This window comes from Gossypium hirsutum, chromosome D10, assembly GCF_007990345.1.
Source record: "Gossypium hirsutum isolate 1008001.06 chromosome D10, Gossypium_hirsutum_v2.1, whole genome shotgun sequence".
In the NCBI taxonomy this organism is placed as follows: Eukaryota; Viridiplantae; Streptophyta; class Magnoliopsida; order Malvales; family Malvaceae; genus Gossypium; species Gossypium hirsutum.
Window position 1 is genome coordinate 13,989,890 of NC_053446.1, and position 10,196 is coordinate 14,000,085.

General features: G+C 33.3%; 1 long non-coding RNA gene across 1 annotated transcript; it reads right to left on the minus strand.

Moving 5' to 3' along the window:
• Positions 1-7,202: 7,202 nt before the first annotated feature.
• On the minus strand, positions 7,203-8,175 carry LOC121222426 (uncharacterized). The gene is made up of 4 exons (XR_005919696.1): positions 7,930-8,175; positions 7,694-7,805; positions 7,517-7,606; positions 7,203-7,444 (listed from the first exon to the last, which is right to left on the minus strand). It is a non-coding gene; the product is annotated as an uncharacterized lncRNA (long non-coding RNA).
• Between the last annotated feature and the right edge of the window lie 2,021 nt (positions 8,176-10,196).

Below are 10,196 nucleotides of genomic sequence, written 5' to 3' on the forward strand. Positions count from 1 at the left end.
TCCTAAATTACTAAGGTCAAAATGTTCCTTTTTATTTGAATTTTGTGAATTTATAATCATCCAAACCTACATGTCTTATCATGTGTTAGAATTTCAAACTATTAAGTTGCCATTAATAAGTTTTTGATGAACTTAATGGATGTTTAATTGTTAAGCATAGATTTTGTTAAGATTATATTAAAAAAAGGGTGAAATTAGCTTAGATTTAAATGTTTAGTTATATAGTTAATTTTGTATATTATGGATTAAATTGAATAAATTGAAAGTCGTTAATAAATTAGTCCATAGATTAAAAGTATTATGCCCCTAGTGGATAAATATAAAATCATATTTTGGTTAATGATAAATATCGAAAGATGTGAGCATGTCATATATAGGAACTAAATGAATAAAATACAAATTATGTTAAATTGTTATGTTTCATGTATTTTTGTGAAACTAATATTATTTTTATTATTAAATTTATCGTACATAGATAAAGACGACATCGAACAGTCTCAAGATAAAGAAAAAGTTAAAGTCATAAACAAGTAGCTTATTTTAGTTTGTGCTTTCATTATTTGTTTTCAATACGTAGCTTGATAAGTGTTAAATTGGTTAAGGTAATGTTTGTATACTTGTCTCATAAAAGGTGAGTAAAATTATACTATGATTAAATTGTGAAATGTTATGAAAGTATAAACTAGTACATATGATGTGTATTTATATGTAAATGATTTGATTATGACATGAAATTGATATACAATGACTTGTGACATGAAAAATATATATTCTTTGAAACAATTAATACCTTATTAACAGTCTTAGATTAAGTCGGGTATAGTTGGCATGTCATAGGATTAATGTACGAGATTTTACTTTGGTTTATATTGATGAGGCACAGAGCGCACATTATACTTTAGACGTACTAATGAGGTGCTATGTCCCTATGATGCACTGAGTGCTAGTTATATTGGTGTTATGATTGGATTATTTGTGTATCCATATTGAGCCTGTGTCTGGTTAATAGGGATTATAAAATATGCAAGTTGATAAATGATATTCAATGATGATGTTGAATTTTCTATATGTATATTATAGCATAAATAATAGCATGTGAAAGATCACGCAATAAGGTTATTATGAGCCATGAGGGTTGAAATGGTTATAAAACGAATCAATGGATTCTAGTATGAAATGAGAAAGTGAAAATGTTCATATGATATGCATTATTTATATGTAATTGAGATGACATTATAGATGAACCCAAATGTTGATATATGATATGAAAGTAAGAACAAAAGCATTATATTAAAAGGTGTAGACAAGAAATGTAAACATAATTTATGTTATAAATGAATATCATATTTACATGTTTATTTTGGTTATAATTGGTTAGTATTTTGAATCATGCTAGCACCATTGAGCCATATTACTCAGTGTACGATTTTGTTTATTTTGGCGCAGGTCTCGAATGAGAGCTTTAGTAAATAAACCAAATGTTTAAGGCTCGTAGGCTTAAAGTGGATTCATTCGGGTTGAGGGAAATAAGAGTTTTACTAAACTTGAAAAATTAGAAAAATTTTCATAAAATTATTTATGCAAGTTTAGATCAATTAAAAGACTTTAGGTAAATTTTAAAACCATTTTGAAGATGTTTGGGGTATTCAAAAGTATCCAGGACCAAATTCAAGCCTTTGAGGGCCCTCTTTGCACTAAATAGTGCAATGACCCCAAAAGGTATAGGGGGTGTAGTAAGTAGGGCTTAGCTACCAATAGCCTAGTCCATGTACTATTTCTGTGGTATTAGTCGATTTGGGTGTAATACCTCTAAGGCCAAGTACCGAGGTACCCCTGCCCCTAAGATTTAAAAAAATCCCCTAAAAACTCTTATTTTTACACCTCAAACTTCACCATATCAATAACCAAGCTCTAGTAACCTAAAAATCACATTTAAATAGTCGAAAAAACTTTCAAAACTCTTTTTAAAGTGGACGGTTATGGTTAAAATCATTAATGTTATGTTATTAAATACATATGTTATATAAATTAAGTTAACTTTAATATATAATAATAATGATGATGATAATAAATAATAGTAATAAACAACAAAAGCATCACATGCAAACAATAAAAAAGAAAGAAAAGAAAAGAAAGAAATAGCAAGGGAGACGCACAGCTAAGAGACCTAACAGTTGAAATACAATTTTGGTTAATGCAATTTAGTTTTTTTTCTCGTAATTTTTATGTTTCTAGAATCTCAGTACTTAGAGCTACTTGACGTGCAAAACCCCTAACCCGTAACCATCGCCAAAACAGGGTTACAGAGCATTACCAGACAAACAGAATAGTAAACCATTCAAATCATACATCAATGCAAGCATAATCTAACCCCATTCAAATATATTCATAATTTCCCATAAACAAGCCCTCGAGGCCCTAAAAATATACTATAGAAATAGTCCAGGACAAAATAAAAAACATTTGGAAATTTTAAGAAAAAGTTGAAAATTTTGGACTGTAAGGGTCACATGATCGTGTAACTCACACGGCTGAGACACACGCCCGTGTCTCAGGCCGCGTGGACATTCAAAATAGGGACACACAGCCGTGTCCCATCCCATGTCCATGCCCATGTAACCCACTGACTTGGGTCACATGGTCAAGCCACACGCCCATGTGCCAGGCTGTGTGACCCAAGTCAGTGAGTTACACTAACATGGACATGGGTTGGGACACGACTGTGTGTCCCTATTTTTAGTGTCCACACGGCCTGAGACATGGGCGTGTGTCTTAGCCGTCTGAGTCACACAACTGTGTGACCCCTGCAGTCTAAAATTTTTAACTTTTTCTTAAAATTACCAAATGTTTTTGATTTAGTCTCGGGCTATTTCTATAGTCTTTTTTTAGGGCCTCGAGGGATCGTTTAAGGGACATTATGAATATATTTTAATGAAATTAGATTATGCTTGCAATGATGTATTATTTGAATGGTTTACTATTCTGTTTGTCTGGTAATGCTCTGTAACCCTGTTCTGGTGACAGATATGGGTTAAGGGTGTTACATTTAGTTGTATTAGAGCTACGATTTAGTCTATTATTGGATTGAACATAGCGTGTGAAATGTCTAGAATTACATGCCATATAAATCTGCGATAGAGTGATGTGTTTGATCCAATCTAACCTTCGTTTTCTTATAGATTGTAAAAATGTCAGACGGATATGATTGTGCTGACAATAATGAGGTTAACAGTAATGTACCGACTTCTGATCATGGGACAAGTAGTAATGTTATGATTCCTCCAGCTCAAGAACATAAGCTTAAAAATATGTTCTTTGGGTATATGAACCAGTGGTTTAGCGAATTTATGCAAATGAAAAATTCAGCTCAACAACCTTCACCCTTATTGTACTCCCTATTGTACCTCTGGTTGCACCTCCACCTCCTCATGTGATTGAGCCTAGTTGACGTATTTCGATTGAGAAACTTAGAAAGTGTGGTGCTGAAGAATGAGGAAGATCAGAGGATGATCTAGTTAAAGCTAAGTACTGGCTTCAAAATATCTTACGGGTTTTTGAAGAAATGGCTTGCTCTCTTGATGACTTTCTTAGATGTGCCGTTTCATTATTAAAAGAGGAAGTGTATAGTTGGTGGTCAACAATAGTAGCTGTGGTATCCAGGGAGAAAATTTTTTGGGAATTCTTTCAGACCGAGTTTAAAAAGAAGTATGTCGGGAAAAGGTATCTGGATAAGAAAAAGAAAAAAATTCTTGAGTTACGTCAAGTAAATAGATCAGTAGCTAAATATAAGAGAGAATTTGTGTATCTCAGTAAATATACCTTAGAAATTATGCCTACCAAAGAAGAGATATGTATCCGGTTTGAAGATGGTCTGAATAATGAAATCTGAATGACTATCGGAGGTAATGGAATTTGAGAATTTGTTGTCTTCCCTGGTCATGCACAAAAAATAGAAGAAGTGTACAACCGCAAGATACAACGGGATAGACGGATTCAAGAATTTCACAAGAGAGGTTCTTCCAAGTTATTTTCTGCATCACCGGCGAAGAATACTAAATATTATTTTAGCTAAGCTACCTCATTGTCTGAGCATCTGAACAAAAACAAGATGATTCAGCTTGATTTTAGAGTACCTACTAAACCAGCTGATAGTGTAGGAACTGTATGAAATGCTCCGAAGCCCAATCGTAGATATTGTGGGAAATATCATTTTGGCGAGTATAGAGGTAAATCGGGAATCTGTTTTAGATGTGAGTTGACTAATCATTTTATTTGAAATTGTCTTAAACTACCAAAAGAGGATGAAAATCAAAAAGAAAAGCAAATGTCTACCTCTTAAAAAAGTAGATGTCCCGACCAAAATAGTGCTACCGAGACTACTCGTATAGGAATGAAAGACACTATCATTCGGTCAGAGGCTAAAGCACCTACTCGCACCTATGCCATTTGAGCCAGGGAGGAAGCTACTACTCCAGATGTGATTGTTTGTATATTATATCTCTTTGATGTTACTGTGTATACATTGATTGACCCTGGGTCAACTCATTCATTTATTTACACTGCATTAGTAATAGAAAATAAATTACCTGTTGAATTTACTGATTATGATATTCAAGTTACTAATCCACTAGGTCAGAGTGTGATAGTTAACTTAGTTTTTCGTAATTGTCTACTGAAAGTTAGAGGTTGTGAATTCCCTACTGATTTGATGTTGTTACCCTTTCGGGAAGGCATAATTGCAAAAAAAAAAGCCTTAAACATTTAGAGGATTTTGGATATATGCCCCCAACCATTTTATTTTCTAATATTGGCCCTTAACGTAACATATTTTTTAGACATCAACCCAGTTGAAACGGTAACCATCAGCTGATCGTTAGTCAACAGCCGGTCAAAAAAATTGGTCTATGTGGCCTTCCAATTGACTGATGACGTGGAAGACATTAAAATAATAACGCTGACGTGGTAAAAAATTAAACAAATTTAATAAACATAAAACAAAAAACCCTAAATCCCCAAACCCCTAAATTCAAAACTTTTTCCCAACTTTTAAAATCCCCAAATCGTGAAATTCCCCAAATCCATAACCTTCAAAATCTTTATTGAATCCCTAAAATCTTTAAATCCCTAAATCATTAGCACTTCGAAATATTCTTGAAATCATTAAAACTTTTACGAATCAAATCATTGAATCCCTCAAAATTTTAGGAACGAAAAAGCTTCAACAATCGTGAGCAGTTTTCGTAACCCAAATTCGAAAGGTAGGTGCTTTCTTATTTGGTTAGTTGGGAAAATAAATTCCATTTTTGGTTTGATTTGTTAGTTATTTGTGATTTATTATTGCAATTTCAGTGCCACAATGTAGGGTTTGTTTTGTCTATTTGTGATGCGATCTCTTTTTTTTTGAATAATTGATCGATGGATTTTTCTACATCCCTAATCCCTTAGAACCAAATCGTGAAATCCCTTAGAACCCAATCGTGAAATCCTTAATCTTTTTGGAAATTTTTATTTTTCTTCCTTGTCTTCTAAAATCATGGACTCACGTAGTTCAAATAGGCAGTCTAGAGGTTGGGTAACGCATGGTTCAAAGAAAAGATCGTCATATGCAAATATTGTTACTTCATCGCGGAGTAAGTATGTCTATGATGGACCAGCAGTAAAATGTCACTGCAATAAGTTAGCTCCAAGAGACACTTCATAGAGCGATTTAAATCTAGGGAGGAAATTTTATGGTTGTTCAGATTTTCGGGTAAGTGAAGAGTTTTTATTTACAAATTGAGCTTCAGCTCAACTTTGATGATTTCATAAATCTCACTATTTGTTTTGTTTTCATTTTGGATTATTTCAATTTAGCTGAATTGGGATTTGTTTGTAGGACGGTGGTTGTGATTTCTTCAAGTGGTACGATATGTGTGGCCGTGCGACTGAGTTACTGCGTCAATTGTGTGATAGTGAACGAAATGTTTTGAAGGATAATTTAGCACTTAGAAAGAATGTTATGGATTTGATTGCATTTGATGGTAACCATAATGGTGGCAGTAGTGCTATTGACATTGAGGTTGAAGGAGGTAGATCAATTTGTGGTGTTGAAGGAGAAGTGGCATTAAAGAAGCAAATGTTGACCATGAAGCAAAAAATTAAAGTTATAAAGAAAGAGAAATCAATGTATAAGATATTATTTTCTTGCTTTATGTTATGTATTGTGTGCATCACCATAGGTTTTTTTTTTGGCAATAGTGGTAAGAGGTATATGCAAGTAGCAGTTGCAAATGTTGATTGACCAATATTGGTTTTTTTTATGTAATTTAACATTATGCTTGAAAGTAATGATCAATATTTGTTGTTTATGCCTAATTTAATTTAGCGTAGTAAATAATGCAATGACATAAAAATAAGATTAAAATGACAAATTTGATCATTTAAGTATATGACTTCCCCATTGCAATTTGGATAAATGTATGCAGCTAGCAATTACAAATGTTGATTGACCAATATTGGTTGTTTTTTTATGTAATTTAACATTATACTTGAAAGTAATGACTAATATTTGTTGTTTATGCCTAATTTACTTTAGCTTAATAAATAAAGCAATGATAATAAACATAAGACTAAAAGGACAAATTTGATCATTTAAGCATGATTTCCCCATTGCAATTTGGATAAATATACTTTACAAAAGCATATGATTAGTCTATACACCATTCACCCTATACACCATCCACGCTATACCAGCCAAAAACCAGAATGTAAGTGAGCTATACATGAACCAAAAAAAACCAATATATTGGTTTTCAATAAAACAAAATAACATTCAAAAATGGTGTATTCCAAAACAAGAATGTTGTAGGCTCAAAATGTGACTACTATCTTTTGTTCCAAAACCAGAATGTTGTAGGCAAAATACCTTACAACGTCCTATTTGGATCACGAGCTGTTGCGAGATGGTCCAATGAAATAGAAAGCAGATACAAATAGATAAATGAATCATGGCACCCTAGATAAAATAATTTGCTTGACAAAGGAACTTCGCAGATAGAAAACTATTGCAATAAGAGACTTGTGTTGTTATGGACCTATTTATAGAAGGTTATATGCACAGTCATAAAGTGAATTATGGCATGATTTGGCATACAGCATAAAGAAAAGGATATCACCCCTAGTTCCAGATAAAACACAACAGATATATATAATGAAGTTGTATTTTTTCCATGTAAGATTGCACAAGTTCAAAAACAAGTTATCATAGTGAATCATAAGACAAACAGCAGAAGTTATTCAAACAAAATAATGATAATCTACTCATGTTTCCTGCAACTGATTCTTGTGTTCCCAGGTGATCGAGAGGAGCCTTTCGCTTGTTATTTCACGACTTGGGTGTTGAAGAAGTTTGTCCACTACCATCTTGGCATGAAGCTATCGTAATGCTCCTTGTGGTTCTACCAGACTACAAGATTATTTTATATTAATATTAACACAATATTCAATGTTTGATCAATAGTAAAAGGAAGAAACTTACATAAAATGTTTGTTTTCCCTTAGATTTATCTGAGGTAGTTGACCTTTTAATGAAAGATTTCCCCTTTTGTTTAGGTGGTTGTGCATCTTGCTGCAAAAAATGGACCCTAATCATTGGTTAGAAAAAAATAAAATAAAAAATTTACACAATATATATAACTAAAGAACAACACTGTACCTGCCTCGACTTTGTGCAAAATCGCTTGTTATGGCCACGTTGGCCGCATTAATAGGAACAGATTGAGTTGAAATGTCAGACAGGAAAGATTATTTTAGTTAAGCCTGAGAGTCTAAAAGATGTTGTTAGAATTATTTCAGCTTTTTCTTATCAGAGATTGATATAAAAAGATAGAGAAGCATTTCTAGCATATATTCTTAATACCAGATATTCAGAATTGAAACTAGATCAGTTACCAGTTGTTAGTGAGTTCACTGATGTATTTCCTGAAAAGTTGCCGGATATACCTCCTAATCGTGAAGTTGAGTTCGTGATTGATTTGGTTCTTGGAGCTGGACCAATATCAATATAATCAATATGGCACCAACTGAATTAAAAGAATTGAAAGCACAGTTGCAAGAGTTATTAAACCGAGGGTTTACTCGACCAAGCGTGTCTCCCTAGAGTGCACCTGTGTTGTTTGTGAAAAAGAAAGACAGCTCTTTGAGATTGTGTATAGACTACAGAAAGTTGAACAAAGTCATGATAAAAAAATAAATACCCTTTGCCACGTATCGATGATTTATTTGATTAATTGAAAGGTGTCACAGTGTTTTCAAAGATAGATACCAGATCCGGGTATTATCAATTGAAAGTTAAAGACTGTGATGTGTCAAAGACTGCTTTTAGAACTCATTTCGGTCATTATGAGTTTCTGGTAATGCCATTTGGTTTGACAAATGCCCCTGCTACTTTTATGGATTTAATGAATCGAGTTTTTCAACCTCATTCGGATAGATTTTTTTTGTATTTATTGACGATATATTGATCTATTCCAAGACAGAATCCGAGCATGCTCAACATCTGAGAATTGTACTACAGACTTTAAGAGAAAAATAGTTGTACGCAAAATTTAGTAAATGGGAATTATGGCTTCGAGAGGTTGGATTTTTGGATCACATAGTATCAGCTAACGGGATTCGAGTTGATCCGAGTAAAGTTTTTGCTGTGATGAATTGGAAAACTCCAAAGAATGTTTTAGAAGTGTGAAGTTTTCTAGGTTTAGCAGGTTACTATAGATGTTCTGTTAAAAAAAATTCGATTATTACTTCACCAATGACCAGATTATAATAGAAAAATGTTGAGTTTATTTTGTCCGATAAGTGCCAACAGTGTTTTGATCAGTTGAAGAACATGGTGACGGAATCCCCAGTGTTGTCTCAGCCTAAATCTAGAGCAGCGTATGTTGTTTATAGTGATGTGTCTCTCAACAGTTTGGGTTGTGTGCTTATGCAGGTAGGGAAAGTAGTAGCTTATGCTTCTCGTCAATTAAAGTCGCATGAAAAGAATAATCCTACTCATGATCTTGAATTGGCTATGAATGTATTCGCTTTGAAGATTTGGAGACATTATTTATACGGTGAGAAATGTCACATGTTCACAGTTCACAAAAGTTTAAAGTATTTGATGACTCAAAAAGAATTGAATTTGAGACAAAGACGGTGGTTAGAGCTACTGAAAAAAAACAATTTGGTTATTGATTATCATTCATGAAAGGCTAATGTAGTTGCAGATGCACTCAGTCGAAAGTCGTCATTGTTTGCACTTCAAGCATTGAACGTTCATTTAGTTCTAAATGAAGATGTTTTTGTATTAGCAGAGTTCAAAATGAAAACCCTGTTTCTACAATGAATTCAAGATTTGCAAGATGAAGATTCGAAGTTGATGTTGAAACGACAGATGGTTCAGAATAATTTGAGTTTGGAGTACAGTGTTGATGATACTGGTGCATTACGTTACCACGATAGAATTTGTGTTCCGAATAATCTGGATTTGAAACATGATATTCTTTCTGAAGCTTACAACAGTACGTACTATATTCATTCGGGTAACACGAAGATAGATGTACTGGTGACCGGGTATGAAACGAGAAATTTGTGAATTTGTAGTTAAATTCTTGATTTGCCAAAAAGGTAAAAGCAGAACATCAGGTACCGTCAAGTCTACTACAACCTGTTATGATTCCTGAATGGAAGTGGGAGTGAGTCACGATGGATTTTGTATCTGGTTTACATGTAACTCTAAGAAAGAAAGATTCAATCTGGGTGATTGTTGACAGATTGACTAAATTGACACATTTTATTCCAGTCAGAATAGATTTCTCACTTGATAGATTAGCGAAACTATATGTATATAAGATTTTGAGATTACACGAAGTTCCGACATCTATTATTTCAGATTGAGATTCGAGATTTACCTCAAGATTTTGCAGCAAACTTCACAAGGCTCTAGGCACTAAGCTTAATTTCAACACAGCATTTCATCCTCAAACTGATGGGCAATCAGAATTAGTGATTCAAATTCTGAAAGATATGTTGAGATGTTGTATACTCGAATTTGAAGGTAACTGGGAAAAGTACCTACCGTTAGCTAAATTCACTTATAATAACAGTTATCAATCCAGTATAAAAATGGCACAGTTTGAAGCTCTTTACGGGAGAAAGTGTAAAACACCATTGTATTA